This window comes from Bos javanicus, chromosome 1, assembly GCF_032452875.1.
Source record: "Bos javanicus breed banteng chromosome 1, ARS-OSU_banteng_1.0, whole genome shotgun sequence".
Classification (NCBI taxonomy): domain Eukaryota; kingdom Metazoa; phylum Chordata; class Mammalia; order Artiodactyla; family Bovidae; genus Bos; species Bos javanicus.
The window spans coordinates 146,458,493-146,475,371 of record NC_083868.1 but is presented as its reverse complement, the minus strand read 5'-3'; positions in this window follow the sequence as shown (position 1 = coordinate 146,475,371).

The following is a 16,879-nucleotide window of genomic DNA, read 5'->3' as shown; positions in this document are numbered from 1 at the left end:
AATCTATGTAAATGAAACTATTTGTATGGTAATCTGCCCTTCTACAAGATTCAAGTCAGTCTTTTTATGGCCTGGGATGACTCGTCTGGTGCCAAGATTACCCCAAAATACATCTTATGGATGAGGGGCCTGATGCCATTCTGAGTTTTTAAGACATTCCTTTCTTTCATTAGCAAACTGCAAGTGACTATATAACATCCAGCTGAAGACTAGCAGCCGGGTACTCTTTCTGCCCCCTTCTGATGCCTATGTCAGAAACTTTCTCTATCTCCTTTATACTTTAATAAAACTTTATTACACAAAAGTTCTGAGTGATCAAGCCTGGTCTCTGGCCCCGGATTGAATTCTTCTCCTCCAGAGGCCAAGAATCCCAGCACCTTTTCGTGTTTCAAGAACAACTTTTCAGTCGCTTCAATCAAACTGATCACAGGGACCACAGCCTTGTCTAACTCAATGAAACTATGAGCCATGATGTGTAGGGCCACTCAAGACAGAAAGGTCATAGTGGAGAGTTCTGACAAAAAATGGTCCACTGGAGAAGGGAATGGCAAACCACTTCAGTATTCTTGCCTTGAGAACCCCATGAACAGCAAGAAAAGGCAAAAAGATTTGACACTGAAAGAGGAACTCCCCAAGTTGGTAGGCGCCCAATATGCTACTGGAGAAGAGTGGAGAAATAACTCCAGAAAGAATGAAGACATGGAGCCAAAGTGAAAACAACGAAAAATTGTGGATATGACTGTGATGGAAATAAAATTGGATGCTCTAAGAACAATATTGCATAGGAACCTGGAATGTCAGGTCCATGAATCAAGGTAAATTGGAACTGGTCAAACAGGAGATGGCAACAGTGAACATCAACATTTTAGGAATCTGAACTAAAATGGACAGGAGTGGGTGAATTTAATTCAGATGACCATTATATCTTCTACTGTGGGCAAGAATCCCTTAGAAGAAATGGAGTAGCCCCCCATAGTTGACAGAAGAGTACAAAATGCAGTTCTTGGGTACAATCTCAAAAATGACAGAATGATCTCTGTTCCTTTCCAAGGCAAACCATTCAACATCACAGTAAATCAAGTCTATGCCCCAATCACTAATGCTGAAGAAGCTGAAGTTGAATGGCTCTGTGAAGAACTACAAGACCTTCTAGAATTCACACCCCCAAAAGAGGTCCTTTTCATCATAGGGGACTGGAATGCAAAAGTAGGAAGTTAAGAGATACCTAGAATAACAGGCAAGCTTGGCTTTGGAGTACAAAATGAAGCAGGGCAAAGGCTAACAGAGTTTTGCCAAGAGAACACATCAGTCATAGCAAACACCCTTGTCCAACAATACAAGAGATGACTCTACACATGGACATCACCAGATGGTCAATACAGAAATCAGATTGATTTTATTCTTTGCAGCCAAAGATGGAGAAGCTCTATATAGTCAGCAACAAGACTGGGAGCTGACTGTGGCTCAGATCATGAACTCCTTATCGCAAAATTCAGACTTAAATTGAAGAATTAGGGAAAACCACTAGGCCAATCATGTATGACTTAAATTGTAAACCCCTTACAATTATACAGGAGAAGTGACATAGATTCAAGGGATTAGATCTGATAGACAGAATGCCTGAAGACCTATGGACAGAGGTTCATGACATTGTACAGGAGACAGTGATCAAGACTTTCCCCAAGGGTTGGGGGAGGGGGGGGGAGAATGCAAAAAGGCAAAATGGTTGTCTGAAGAGGACTTACAAATAGCTGAGAAAAGAAGAGAAGTGAAAGGCAAAAGAGAAAAGCAAAGATATATTCATCTGAATGAAGAGTTCCAAAGAATAGCAAGGAGAGATAAGAAAGCCTTCCTCAGTGACCAATGCAAAGAAATAGAGGAAAACCAAGGGAACATTTCTTGCAAAGATGGGCTCAATAAAGGAGAGAAGCAGTGAGGACCTAACAGAAGCAGAAAATAGTAAGAAGAGGTGGCAAGAATACACGGAAAAACTACAAAAAAGATCTTCATGACCCATATAACCACGACGGTGTGATCACTCACCTAGAGCCAGACATCCTGGAATGCAAAGTCAAGTGGGCCTTAGGAAGCATCACTACCAACAAAGCTAGTGGAGGTGATGGAATTCCAGTTGAGCTATTTCAAATCCTAAAAGATGATGCTGTGAAAGTGCTGCACTCAGTATGCCAGCAAATTTGGAAAACTCAGCAGTGGCCACAGGACTGGAAAAGGTCAGTTTTCATTCCAATCCCAAAGAAAGGCAATGCCAAAGAATGTTCAAACTACTGCACAATTTTTACTCATCTCCCATGCTAGCAAAGCAATTCTCAAAATTCTCCAAGCCAGGCTTCAATTGTGCATGAACTGAGAACTTCCAGATGTTGAACCTGGATTTAGAAAAGGCAGAGTAACCAGAGATCAAGTTGCCAACATCGATGGATCATTGAAAAAGCAAGAGAGTTCCAGAAAAACATCTCCTTCTGCTTTATTGACTATGCCAACGCCTTTGACTGTGTGGATCACAACAAACTGTAGAAAATTCTGAAAGAGATGGGAATACCAGACCACCTTACCTGTCTACTGAGAAATCTGTATTCAGGTCAAGAAGCAACAGTTAGGAATGGAAATGGAACAATAGACTGTTTCCAAATTGGGAAAGAATACATCAAGGCTGTACATTGTCACCCTGCTTATTTAACTTCTATGCAGAGTACATCATGAGAAATACTGGGCTGGATGAAGCACAAACTGGAATCAAGATTCTTGAGAGAAATATCAATAACCTCAGATATGCAGATGACACTACCCTTATGGCAGAAAGTGAAGAAGAACTTAAGAGCCTCTTGATGAAAGTGAAAGAGGAGACTGAAAAAGCTGGCTTAAAACTCAGCATTCAAAAAACAAAGATCATGGCATCCGGTCCCATCACTTCATGATAAATAGATGGGGAAACAATGGAAACAGTGACAGACTTTATCTTCTTGGGTTCTAAAATCACTGCAGATGGTGACTGCGGCCATGAATTTAGAAGACACTTGCTCCTTGGAAGAAAAGCTAGACAACATATTAAAAAACAGAGACATTAGTTTGCCAACAAAGGTGCATCTAGTCAAAGCTATGATTTTTTTCAGTGGTCATGTATGGATGTGAGAGTCGGACCATAGAGAAAGCTGAGTGCCAAAGAACTGATGCTGTTTATAATCTCGAGAATTTTTAATGTCACTGGAAACTTCTTACTATGTGACATTTAACGAAAAACGCTGGATGAAAATTTTGAAATGAGAGTATAGTTTTTTTTGTTTTTGTTTTTTTTATTAAAGACAGAGAAGAGTAAACAGAAGAATTCTTACACCCTTAAGCAGAAATCTGGAATGAGTTTTCCCCAAATGGAGTGGATGTCATGTATGTTTGTTAGTGTTGACTTAAAAAGGTGCCAACTTGAGAGCTGTGACTTCAGTTTTATTTAAGGCAGAATGAGGACTGCAGCCTGGGAGGCAGCACTTCAGACAGCTCTGAGAGATTGCTCCAAAGCAGGAGTGGAGGAAGGTCAATATATAAGGTTTTGGTGAAAGGGGAGTTCAATACCATTAAGCAACCATTTTACAAAAGGTTTTTTTTTTTTTTTTTTTGCTAGTCATGAGGATCTGATGTCACCATGAAGAAATTCAGTGCTTCTCTAGATATAAGGAGATGCAAGGACTAAGATCATAAAATCTGTTTCTAAAAACATCCATCTAAAGACCTGTCCTACCGGATTCCCTGGAACACAGAGTGCCTCATTCCACCCTGAACTCCCTGAGGGGTTTTTGAAGGTCAACAGCTATAGCAGCATGGGGCTCAGTCTCTGTAGAGGCAGATGGCAAATGCCTTTGTTGTTCAGTCATTGGCAATGCTCTTGGCAAGTGTCGATTTGTAATTGACAGTAGTCTCCCATCGCCTCTGACACATTACAAACAGGGTCTTACAAGGACACCAGTTATCTTCCAACCTAGAGTCAGGAGTCTGCAGCCAGTTTCCCTGGCTTAAAGTCAAGGTGTGGCAGAGTTATGCCCCTTCAGGAGGCCTGGATGGGGGTCTGTTCCCATCTTGTCCAGCTTCCAGAGGCCGCTGTTCTCCCTGGCTCATCCCGCCCCCTCCATCTTTATCAGTGCTGCCCCTTCTCTGGGTGCACCCACATTATCCAGACTAATCTTTTCATTCTAAAGTCAGCTGTTAAATGCAATTTCATTTGCAGCCTGAATTCTCCTTTCCTAACATACCCATAGGTTCTGGGGGTCAGGGTGTGGACATTTTTGGGGGCCATCAATTGGCCGACCCTAGGGCGAATAGTGGAACTCAATATTAGTTTTACCTTATTTCAGTTTTTCCTGGTGTTGTTTACATTTTTTTAATGAATGTATATATATATATACATATATATATATATAATTTTTTAAATAAAGACATTTGTTTTATTTTTCTTACAATTTGGGGGGAAAAAAGTCTGCATATGAACTGCATGTGAATGTCTGCATCACAGTTCAGGGTAGGGATGTCCATTTGGGGATTTTATGAGAGTATCCAGGCAGGAGGGTTCTGCCTCATCTCTGTGGTGACGTTTTGGAGAGGATGTTGATGTCATGTCACCATGGAGCAGGATGGGGGGTCCAAGCCCCTTAGGACACCTGCTGTTGTTAAGTGGAGGGAGTCTCACTAAGTCCCAGTCCTCCAGATAGCATCTTTCTTGTTCAAACACTGAACTCGGTGACATGCACCCAGCAAACATTCAGCTTCTGCCTTGGCTGGGCCCAGACTGTGGCACTCATCAGGAGGGTTCCCTGCTGGGGCCATGACGTAGGGCTTGGGGGTGAGCATGAACTCACTCCCCCACCTGTCTGGGCTCCAGATCGTCCACCTCAGCCTTTTCAGCCTGGTCTTTGGCACTCTGGGTTATCACTGGGCTGGCCTCCAAGTGACACGCACCACTCCCGGCTCACGTGCTGGTCTCTAATCTCTAGACTGTGGTCCCTGGATCTCCACAAGGCATTCAGAACACGACTCCCCTACTCCCTGAAGCCCCGAGTTGGCATCTTGATCCCTCTGGGCCAAGTCACCTGAGATGCCACAGTTATAGTAGGGGCTTTCTGACCTCTTTCTTCCTGAAAACAGCACATGAACTTGCCCGTGAGGATGGACCCCTTTTGTACCAGGGGGAACAGAATATTTTAATCACTAGAGACAGGGATCTGGGCAAACCCAGTAACATAAACCTTATCCCCCACTGGGTCCCTTATGTTTCCTAATCTTCTCCCACCATTTATCTTTTGTCACAGCCCCAGGATTTATCATATTTTTGTTTAAAAAGTGTACAAGTTCTGGATCCTAACCACTTCTTTAGTCCTCATTTTTCCTATGAAGACTGCCTGTGGACAAAAATATTAAATAAAATCTGTATGCTTTTCTCATGTTAAAAATGTCTTATGTTGGTTTAATTTACAGGCACCATCACGAGCCTAAGAGGGTGGAAGGAAGCTTTTACTGCCTGCAAAACTTCGAAACCTAATTCCTGTCAATGGAAACTGTGATTGGCTTAGTTAGGATGGGTTATCCACTTGACAAGTGAGTAAAATCGGCCTTGAGCAGGAGCCTATAGGGTAAGGAATGCCCTGTCATCAGTGATGAGGTAGATGGAGAATTCTCAGGGAAGGGGCTGACTGGGAGAGTCATGCTGGAGGCATCTGCCAGGCCCCTGCTGGAGCCCTGGAGTCAGGTTGGTTTTAAACCCCAAAGCCTGGCCAGGGTTCTTCCGTTCCCTCTGGCCAGGCTTCTTCCGTTCCCTCTGGCCAGGCTTCTTCACTGGGTGATGAAGTTACTGCAGATTGGATAATTCCTTGTTACTTTGTGTTCTTCATTATTTACCAGGTGGCCTATTATGGCTTTGTATTATCCTTGTAAGCAGGGGGAAAAAAGTGAATATTTTTAAAAGATATTGACTCTTTTAACACCAGTGTTAAGAAATATGTTGCTATTAAACAGAATGAAAAGGGACAGGCAAACTGCACAAGAAAAAGCAAATACAATTATTGAAAAGAAAGAAGGGAGGAGAAGGAAGGAAGAAGGAAAGATGGCCGCATCCTAACAGGGCGGCAGGAACTACCGGCGCCGGGAACCCGGGGTCGCCAAGGTCACCAGGGTCACCCGTCATCAGGGTCGCAGGCTTGGGCTCCCTCCTCTGGGTCTGCAGCCCTTGTAAAGACTATGTGATCGTCCTGCCCTGTTGCTTTTTTCCATTTACACCTTAAAAAATGAGCGATTCAGTAAGTGAGATGGAATCTACTGTGGGTCTGGGAAAGTCAGAGATTCTGCGCTGCCCAAGGCCACCAAAGGTCAGTGTGGTGGGCTCTCCCCTGTGTGTGTGTGTGTGTTGGGGAGTTTGTGTGGTATGTGTGTATGTGGTGTGTGTGGTGCCAGTAGAATGTATATGTGGTACAAGTGTGGTACCTGTGCTGAGAGGGGGTGTAGGTGGGCACGGACCGATGCCACCCCTGCAGTCACTGCCGAGGCGGCAATGTCGGCAGGGCCCTGGCCCAAGTACCCTCTGCCACCCGAGCACCTCCCACCCATGAGCCAGGCTTAGCAGCCTGTTGAGGAGCCCCCGGGTGGAGACTGCAGACCGAGCTGGTGCCAAAGTTAGTGTGGAAGCCAGGGAGCAGCCCCCTCATCTCCACACTCCTGGGAGGAGGGGCCGCCCCCAGGGAGGTGGCGAGGCCTCTTGGAGGCCGGGGGCAAGGAGGACCCGAGGGGAGGGGGGTTTGCCCGGGCTGGGCTCCGGCTGGGAGACGGCCCCAGGGAGCCCCCAGCCACCCGCCCGCCCTAGCCCTTTGCTCCGCGTGCCCGCTTGCCCTAGGCTGCCCGGGGAGATGAGACCTGCCCCTCTGCTGCCTCCCGGGGCAGATAACCCGGCGGAGAGAAGAGGCTCTGCCCAGAGCCTCAAAGCCTGAAGCTCCCTGTAGAGCCTGTGCTGACAGCTGACGGTCCCCAACACTCACAGGTTTATGACTTTCGTTTCCACATTTCTTCAGCATGTAAAATAACTTTAGATACAGTGCAACCTCTTATCACGATTATAATTTTTCAAAGAAATATACAAACTATGATACATAACAGAGATAAGCTAGGAGGATTTACTGAAAAGCACAGGGAATTACACTTCCAGGGAACGGAAGAAGCCTGGCCAGAGGGAACGGAAGAACCCTGGCCAGGCTTTGGGGTTTAAAACCAACCTGACTCCAGGGCTCCAGCAGGGGCCTGGCAGATGCCTCCAGCATTACACTCAGTGTCTTGTAATAACCTACAGCAGACTATAATCTGCAAAACACCAAATCAATATGCTGTACATGTGAAACTAAAACAATTTTGTAAGTCAGCTGTAGTTCAATAAAAAATAAAATCAAAGGGAAATAAATATTATACTTGTTAATTAAGATGTTGGGAATGAGGTACAGCAGATACAAAAAGGCTTTAAAAATAAAGATGCTAGGGGCGGCAGGATGCTGGACGGTAAGGGTTTTATTGTATTATTTACACTTTATTTCTTTGGCGAAAACAGGGTTAATTAAAAGGCCCAGGCCCTTAGTCTGGTAGGAACTGCTAACAGCCAGCAGGAGACAGCAGAGCAGGCTCCTCCTGGGAGGGGAGGGCAGGTTGTGGGGGGTTGTTCCTGGGAGGGGGACTGGGGACTGCGGGAGGATTTGGAATTTTCTGTGCTTTCATGGTTCCGGAGTGTGAGGGTTTATGGTTCCAGAGTGTGAGGGGAACCGAGACTGAAGCTTGCTCCCTGGGCAGCTGAGTTATTTGGACAGTTGCTAAAGATGGTGAGCTTTACACCAGCAGGGTTCTGCCTGGGGGGGCCAGCCCAAGATGGAGCAGGGCAGATTCACGATGGAAATCCACTTACAGAAAACAAGAGGTGTTGGGGCTCTTGCTGGAGACAGCCAGGGGGTCAGATTCCCTGGGTGGTCTGCAGTAGTTCCACTGAGCTGACCAGGGGGTGTCTTGCTGAGACTGGGTGACCAATGCTGACCATCAGACACTGAGGCTCGAGCCAGGAGGGGCCGAGTTTGGGCTGAGTTTGTGGGGAGCAGGGCTGTGTGCCTCACAGAGGGCTTCGTGTGGAAGGGGTCCAGGAGACAGGACTCAGGTCACAGAAGCAAGTGCTTCACACGAGTTTACGCAGAGATTTGGTCTGGAAGCAGGACTTTAATAGTGCAAGAGGAAGGTTAGATCAGGAATGCTGACCTGGAACACCTAGGCTCACAGAGGGCAAGGCCCTCTTGCCGAGCTTCACAGCGAGTACATGTTGTGTCTTTATGCTGAGGACGCGCCTGCCGTCCTTCCTCATCCATGAAACCTTCCCATTATTGACACCAAAATGACCTCCCAGAGTCACAGCATTTGTAAGTCAAAGAGCAGAACTATTTATACCCCCTAAGGAACTTTTTAATTTGAAAAATATAGAAAAGACAAGGCTGTATATTGTCATCATACTTATTTAACTTAAATGCAGAGCACATCATGCAAAGTGCCAGGCTGGAATCAAGATTGCTGGGAAAAATAACAACCTCACATAAGCAGACGATTCCACTTTAATGGTAGAAAGGAAAGAGAAACTAAAGAGCCTATTTATGAGGGTGAAAGAAGAGAGTGAAAAGCTGGCTTAAAATTCAACATTCGAAAAATCATGGCATCCAATCCCATCAATTCATGGCAAATAGATGGGAAAAAATGCAAACAGTGACAGATTTTATTTTCTTGGGCTCCAAAATCACTGCAGACGGTGACTGCAGCCATGAAATTAAAAAATACTTGCTCCTTGGAAGAAACTCTATGACAAACCTAGACAGCATATTACAAAGCAGACAAAGGTCCATATAGTGAAAGCTTGTTTTTCCAGTTGTCAGTGTGGGAGCTGAACCATAAAGAAAGCAGAATGCCAAAAGAATTGATGGTTTTGAATTGTGGTGCTAGAGAAGACTCTTGAGAGTCCTTTGGACTGCAAGGAGATCAAGCCAGTCAATCCTAAAGGAAATCAACGCTGAATATTCTGGAAGGACTGAGGCTGAAGCTGAAGCTCCAATACTTTGGCCACCTGATGCAACGAGATGACTTATTGGAAAAGACCCTGATGCTGTGAGAGATTGAAGGCAAAGGGAGAAGGGGGCAGCAAAGGATGAGATGGTTGGATGGTATCACCAACTCAATGGACATGAATCTGAGCAAACTCTGGGAGATAGTGAAGGACTGAGAATCCTGGTGTGCTGCAGTCCATAGGGTCACAGAGAGTTGGACATTACCGAGCAACTGAGCAACGAAAGTACAAAAATAGAAAACAAATTTCCCAAAAATACACGTGATTGTTAGTAACATTTATGCTGTACATTACATTTAATGATAGAAATGTGAGCGTTTATACTTTCACTACCATTATGCATAAATTTGGATATAGTCACTGAAGTTACCGTAGGATTTTAACATGAAAAATAAGATAAATTAGAACAAATCAATTGTTTGTTGTAAATTTCATATCTGTTGCAATGTGATAACTGTTTATATTTTATAGAGTAGGAAATTTCTTAAAAATTGAAAACAGCAAATACTTTTTGATCACCTTGTATATATACTTGTCCTTGTGTTAGTCTCTCAGTGGTGTCCAGCTCTTTGCGATCACATGGACTGTAGCCTACCAGGCTCTTCTGTTCATGGGATTCTCCAGGCAAGAATACTGGAGTGGGTTCTCATGCCCTCCTCCAGGGGATCTTCCCCACCCACAGATGGAACCCAGGTCTCCTGAATTGCAGGCAGATTCTTTACCATCTGAGCCACCAGGGAAGTCCAATATAGACTAGATACATAATACACATAATGCATAATTTGCTATCTAAATATGTCAAAATTCATATATAATATATATGTAGTTATATATATATATATATATATATATATATATATATCCAACCAAGCCCCTCATGAATATGCATATATATATACATATATACATACATATATATGTAGTTATACATATATATATATAGTTATATATATATATATATATATAGCTACAGAAGTCAAAGTGGAATTTTGTTACTGATTCTCAAGCTTAATTCCCACAGGTAGCCAGTACTGAAGTTTGGTGCAAATCCTTTGAGGCTCTGTTTCTTTTTTTTAAGTAGAGCTAAAATTGTAATCCAGGTCAATGTGCTCCAAATTCTGTGTTTTTGTTTTTTTTTTTCCCAATTAACTAGGACAATGTATATAAAGTACTAGTGAATACCTGGTGTTCAGTAGCCCTCAGTAAGCTGTAGTTGTGGTTCACGTCTGTCGACACAGCTGAATGGAATTAGTGAGCAGTTTGTGAATTCTTGGTGCAAGTTTTGTTCTCAGCACCACACAGGATGTACTTGAGAGGATGAGAAGGGTACAGAATGTCATTTTAATAATACCTACAGGTAAGGAGAACTTCCCAGGTAGCTCAGTCATAAAGAATCAGACTGCAGTGCAGGAAATGCAGGATCGATCCCTGGGTTGGGAAGATCCCCTGGAGAAGGAAATGGCACCCCACTCCAGTATTCTTGCCTGGGAAATCCCATGACTTTCCCAGAGGAGCCTGGTAGGCTAGAGGCCATGGGGTTGCAAAGAGTTGGACATGACTGAGTGACTAATGAACAAACAACAGTTCCTCTTCAAGGGACAGATATAATGATACATCTTTGAGCTCTATGGGAACTAAAGCCCTCACTAGGAGGAAGCTGAAAAATGGGGTTGACCCTCCAGAAGGCAGACAACTAAAGTGTGGATTCTGTTGACTTTTCCCCAGTTCTATGCTGATTCTCTCCTACTCAAGCCCCTCATGAATATGCGTATACCTTAGCTTAAAGCTTAAGACCTCCCCAGTTGTGCTGTTCAGGAAACACTGCTTTTGGAAAGATCCCTGGCATTCTCCTTATTTGCTACCAGTAAAAGCTGTTGTTCAGTCACGAAGTCATGTCCCTTTGCAACCCCATGGTCTGTGGCCCACCAGGCTTCCCTACCCATAGCAAGAATACTGGAGTAGGTTGCCATGTCCTTCTCCAAGGGATCTTCCCCACCCAGGGATCGAACCCGGTTCTCCTGCATTGCAGGCAGACTGAGTCAGTGATACCATCGAACCATCTCATCCTCTGTTGCTCCCTTCTCCTCCTGTCCTCAATCTTTCCCAATATCAGGGTCTTTTCCAATGAGTTGGCTCTTCGCATCAGGTGCCCAAAGCATTGGAGCTTCAGCATCAGTCCTTCCAATGAATATTCAGGGTTGTTTCCTTTATGATTGATCTCCTTGTTGTCCAAGGGACTCTCAAGAGTCTTCTCCAGCACCTCAGTTTGAAAACATCAATTCTTTAGCACTCAGCTTTCTTTATGGTCTAACTCTCACATTCATACATGACAACTGGAAAAGCCATTTGTTGTTGTTGTTCAGTCCCTCAGTCGTGTCTGACTCTTTGCAATGCCATGGACTGCAGCACACCAGCCTTTCCTGTCCTTCACCATCTCCTGGCGCTTGCTCAAATTCATGTCCATTGAGTCCATGATGCCATTCAACCATCTCATCCTCTGTTGCCCCCTTCTCCTTCCTTCAATCTTTCCCAGCATCAGGGTCTTTTCCAGTGAGTTGGCTCTTCACATCAGGTGGCCAAAGTATTGGACTTTCAGCTTCAGCATCAGTCCTTCCAATGAATACTCAGGGTTGATTTCCTTTAGGATTGACTGGTTTGATCTCCTTGCTGTCCAAGGGACTCTCAAGAGTCTTCTCCAGCACCACAGTTCAAAAGCATCAATTCTTTGATGCTCAGCCTTCTTTATGGTCCAACTCTCACATCCATACATGACTACTGGAAAAGCCATAGCTTTGACTGGATCTTTGTCAGCAAAGTCATGCCTCTGCTTTTTAATTTGCTGTCTAGGTTTGTTATAGCCTTTCTTCCAAGGAGCAAGCATCTTTTAATTTCATGGCCATAGTCACCATCCACAGCAATTTTGGAGCCCAAGAAAATACAATCTATCACTGTTTCCACTTTTTCCCCATCTATTTGCCATGAGTTAATAGGACTGGATGCCATGATCTTCATTTTCTGAATGTTGAGTTTTAAGCCAACTTTTTCACTCTCCTCTTTCACCTTCATCAAGAGGCTCTTTAGTTTCCTCTTCACTTTCTGCCATTAAACTGGTATAATCTGCGTATGTGAGGCTGTTGATACTTCTCCTGCTGATCTTGATTTCAGCCTGTGAGTCATCCAGTCCCATATTTCACATGATGTCCTCGGCATATAAGTTAAATAAGCAGGGTGACAATCTACAGCTTTGTCGTACTCCTTTCCCAACTTTGAACCAGTCCGTTGTTTCATGTCTGGTTCTAATTGCTGCAGACCCTTCCCTTTCCCAATCTTTGGCTTGGTGCTGTCTGCTGGCTGACACCCACCAAAAGGTGAACCCAGTTTTCCAGTAACAGAACCACCAGCACGTGGTGGCTCAAACGCCATTGGACACCCCTGGCTTCATGGCCCCCATAACTGGAAAAATGGGACTTCACATTGGGCTGCCTCATCACCCAGATGGGCCTCTGCACCATCCCCTCCTGGGGTGAGGACCTGCTGTGAGTTCACTGGGGCTCTGGTTGCTAAGAGGTTCTTTTCGTGCCCAGACAGTGCTCTCCTTTAACACTAAGTTTGCCAGAGTAAAAGCCGACTAAGGTGAGCCTTCAAACAGGGATGGCACACTCGATCTTTATTAACAGAGCTCCCCCTCCAATCCAGTGAATTTTCAGGACTCCATTAGCCAATACAGGCAATTCAGGCTAAAATTAGTAGCTTTCTTCAAGGAGGGCTCAGTAAATGAAAGGTTAGCCGTGTCTTTCTAGATCCAAAAGTGGATTCCTACGTGTAGGCATTGTGTTTTTGTGACAGCGCATTGTGAAAAGCGCATTTGTATGGCACTTTCACCATATCAAGACTTAATTTTATAAAACTCATACGTGAATGAATGAATGAGTAGGGTCAGACTCCTAGAACGCCCTGGAAGTGTTCAGAGTCCCAGGCTGCCTGCTGCTCAGCCACCTGGCCCTCCTGCTGACCTTAGCCTCAAGAGCAGGCCTTCCCTGCAGAGCTCTCCTAGAAGTTAATGCGAGACACTGTATAACTGATCTGAAATTGAGCTGTTTTATTTAGTTAGCCTGGCCTTCTTATCCCAGATTGGCCTGCATCTGCAGGAGGTTACAGATTAATTTATAAAGAAAAATCTCAAAAATGAAAAATGCAGATACACCAGAACAAGGAGGCCAGTGGTCGGGCATAGGCCCCGTGCTCTACTGGCAAGAGTAAAGGCATCCGTGTTTATTTGTTGCAAGTGTTCTGAGTTGGTTTTCCATATTTTGTTTATGGTAACTTTGAAGGGGCTGTGTTTGGATCCTGGCTTTGTTTTGTAGCCTCTAGTTTTTTTTTTTACTTTTATCACTGTTTGTGTTTGCAGTGTGTTTATTCTGACAGTGCCCTGTGGGCCCTGGAGTACAAATTCATTGTGTGTCAGTCACACATCCTAGAATCAGCACCGTGTTTATGTTCAGTGTTTCCATCCTGAAATCTTTCCAGTCCAGAAGACGAAGGTTAATTGACCTGGTTTGAAAAGATGTGCCAGTCAGTTCAATTCAGTTCAGTTGCTCAGTCATGTCCGATTCTTTGAGACCCCATGGACAGCATGCCAGGCTGCCCTGTCCATCACCACCTCCTGGAGCTTACACAAACTCATGTCCATTGAGTCAGTGGTGCCATCCAACCATCTCATCCTCTGTCGTCCCCTTGTCCTCCTGCCTTCAATCTTTCCCAGCATGAGGGTCTTTTCAAATGAGTCAGTTCTTCACATCAGGTGGCCAAAGTACTGGACTTTCAGCTTCAGCATCAGTCCTTCCAATGAATATGCAGGACTGATTTCCAGTGAGATCCAGAAACGGTTGGATCTCTTTGCTGTCCAAGGGACTCTCAAGAGTCTTCTCCAACACCACAGTTCAAAAGCATCAATTCTTCGGCGCTCAGCTTTCTTTCACATCCATATATGACTCTCACATCCATATATGACTACTGGAAAAATCAAAGCTTTGACTAGACGGACCTTTGTTGGCAAAGTAATGTCTCTGCTTTTTAATAAGCTGTCTAGGTTGGTCATAACTTTTCATCCAAGGAGTAAGCATCTTTTAATTTCATGGCTGCAGTCACCATCTGCAGTGATTTTGGAGCTCAAAAAAAATAAAGTCTGTCACTGTTTCCACTGTTGCCCCATCTATTTGTCATGAAATGATGGGACCGTATGCCATGATCTTCATTTTCTGAATGTTGAGTTTTAAGCCAACATTTTCACTCTCCTCTTTCACTTTCATCAAGAGGCTCTTTAGTTCTTTGCTTTCCGCTATAAGGGTGGTGTCATTTGCATATCTGAGGTTACTGATATTTCTCCCGGCAATCTTGATTCCAGTTTGTTCTTCATCCAGCCAGCTTTTCTCATGATGTACTCTGCATATAAGTTAAATAAGCAGCGTGACGATGTACAGCCTTGATGTACTACTTTCCCAATTTGGAACTGACTGTTGCTTCCTGAGATTTCTCAGGAGGCAGGTCAGGTGGTCTGGTACTCCCATCTTTTAAAGAATTTTCCACAGTTTGTTGTGATCCACACAGTCAAAGGCTTCCGCATAGTCAATAAAGCAGAAGGCGATGTTTTTCTGGGACTCTCTTGTGTTTTCAATGATCCAACAGATGTTGGCAATTTGATCTCTGGTTTCTCTGCCTTTTCTAAATCCAGCTTCAACATCTGGAAGTTTTCGGTTCATGCACTGTTGAAGCCTGGCTTGGAGAATTTTGAGAATTGCTTTGCTAGCGTGGGAGATGAGTAAAATTGTACAGTAATTTGAACATTCTTTGGCATTGCCTTTCTTAGGGATTGGAATGAAAACTGACCTTTTCCAGTCCTGTGGCCACTGCTGAGTTTTCCAAATTTGCTGACTGACATATTGAGTGCAGCACTTTCACAGCATCATCTTTTAGGATTTGAAATAGCTCAACTGGAATTCCATCACCTCCACTAGCTTTGTTCGTAGTGATGCTTCCCAAGGCCCACTTGACTTTGCATTCCAGGATGTCTGGCTCTAAGTGAGTGATCACATCATCAAGGTGTGAAGTCTGGGTCATGAAGATCTTTTTTGTGTAGTTCTGTGTATTCTTGCCACCTCTTCTTATATCTTCTGCTTCTGTTAGGTTCATACCATTTCTGTCCTTTATTGTGCCCATCTTTGCATGAAATGTTCCCTTGGTATCTCTAATTTTGCAGAGATCTCCAGACTTTCCCATTCTATGTTTTCCTCTATTTCTTTGCACTGGTCACTGAGGAAAGTTTTCTTATCTCTCCTGGCTATTCTTTGGAACTCTGCCTTCAAATGGGTATATCTTTTCTTTCCTCCTTTGCTTTCACTTCTCTTCTTTTCTCAGCTATTTGTAAGGTCTCCTCAGACAACCATTTTGCCTTTTTGCATTTCTTTTTCTTGGGGATGGTCTTGATCCTTTGAAAAATGTATATATCTATACAGTTTTAACATTCTTATATAGTCCCATGAAGAAAGAGTTCTTTAATTTCTAGTGGGTACAGTATTTTTCAGTAGGTATTCTCTGGTTCTACATCAGTTTCGGGTATTTGTGCCTTGTGGATCCAGAGATATTTGGGGCCCTGGTATGTGTGCCTGTGTATTTATCTCATGATCCTCCTGACTCAGTGAGAAGGGAGAATGGGGTCTCTTGGGCTTCTTGCCACAGGCTTGGGTTCCAGGTAGCTGGCTGATAAGTAAATTTTCCCCTTCCATGCTGTGGCTCAGATGGTAAAGAATCTGTCTGCAACGCAAGACACCCATGTTCGATCCCTGGGTCAGAAAGATCCCCTGGAAAAGGGAATGGCAACCTGCTCCAGTATTCCTACCTGGAGAATTCCAAGGACAGAAGATCCTGGAGAGTTACAGTCCATTGGATTGCAAAGTGTTGAACACCACTGAGCGACTAACACTTTCACTTCACATGCCCTAACCACTAACCCTGCAAGGACTCCCATGCCCCTCACCACTGGGTCTGTTCTTGGGGCTTCTGCAGGCCTCTCCCAAAGACAAACTCAGAGCCTCTCTTCATTTTAAAACTTTTCCTGGCCGTCACATCTGGAAAATCCCAAAAGGTACAGATGATGGTGTTTTTTTTTTTTTCCTCAGCGTAGTAAAATTAAAAAACTTAAGAAAATTTTATAGAAGCCAATGATTCTGGATTTCTCAACTAATAAACATTTGTTGTGAAAATACAAGCAATACTGAAGCATATCACTTAAGTAAAAAGTTTCTCTGCAGGTGTTAATTTGCTGGGCAGAGGGCTCATGAGTTTAAATTGTAATAGATACTAACACAGGGTACATCCTTGCAAGTGTTCACCATCTTGATGGGGGAGAAAAGGGCCTCACGTTCATGAGTGGAAAAGGGTTCTTATGTTCATTTGCATTTCCCTGATTACAGTGGAGCCCAAAACTTTGTTTTTGGGCTCCAAAATCACTGCAGAAGGTGACTGCAGCCATGAAATTAAAAGACGCTTACTCCTTGGAAGAAAAGCTATGACCAACCTAGACAGCTTATTAAAAAGCAGAGACATTACTTTGCCAACAAAGGTTGGTCTAGTCAAAGCTTTGGTTTTTCCAGTAGTCATGTATGGATCTGAGAGTTGGACTATAAAGAAAGCTGAGTGCAGAAGAATTGATGCTTTTGAACTGTGGTGTTGGAGAAGACTCTTGAGAGTCCCTTG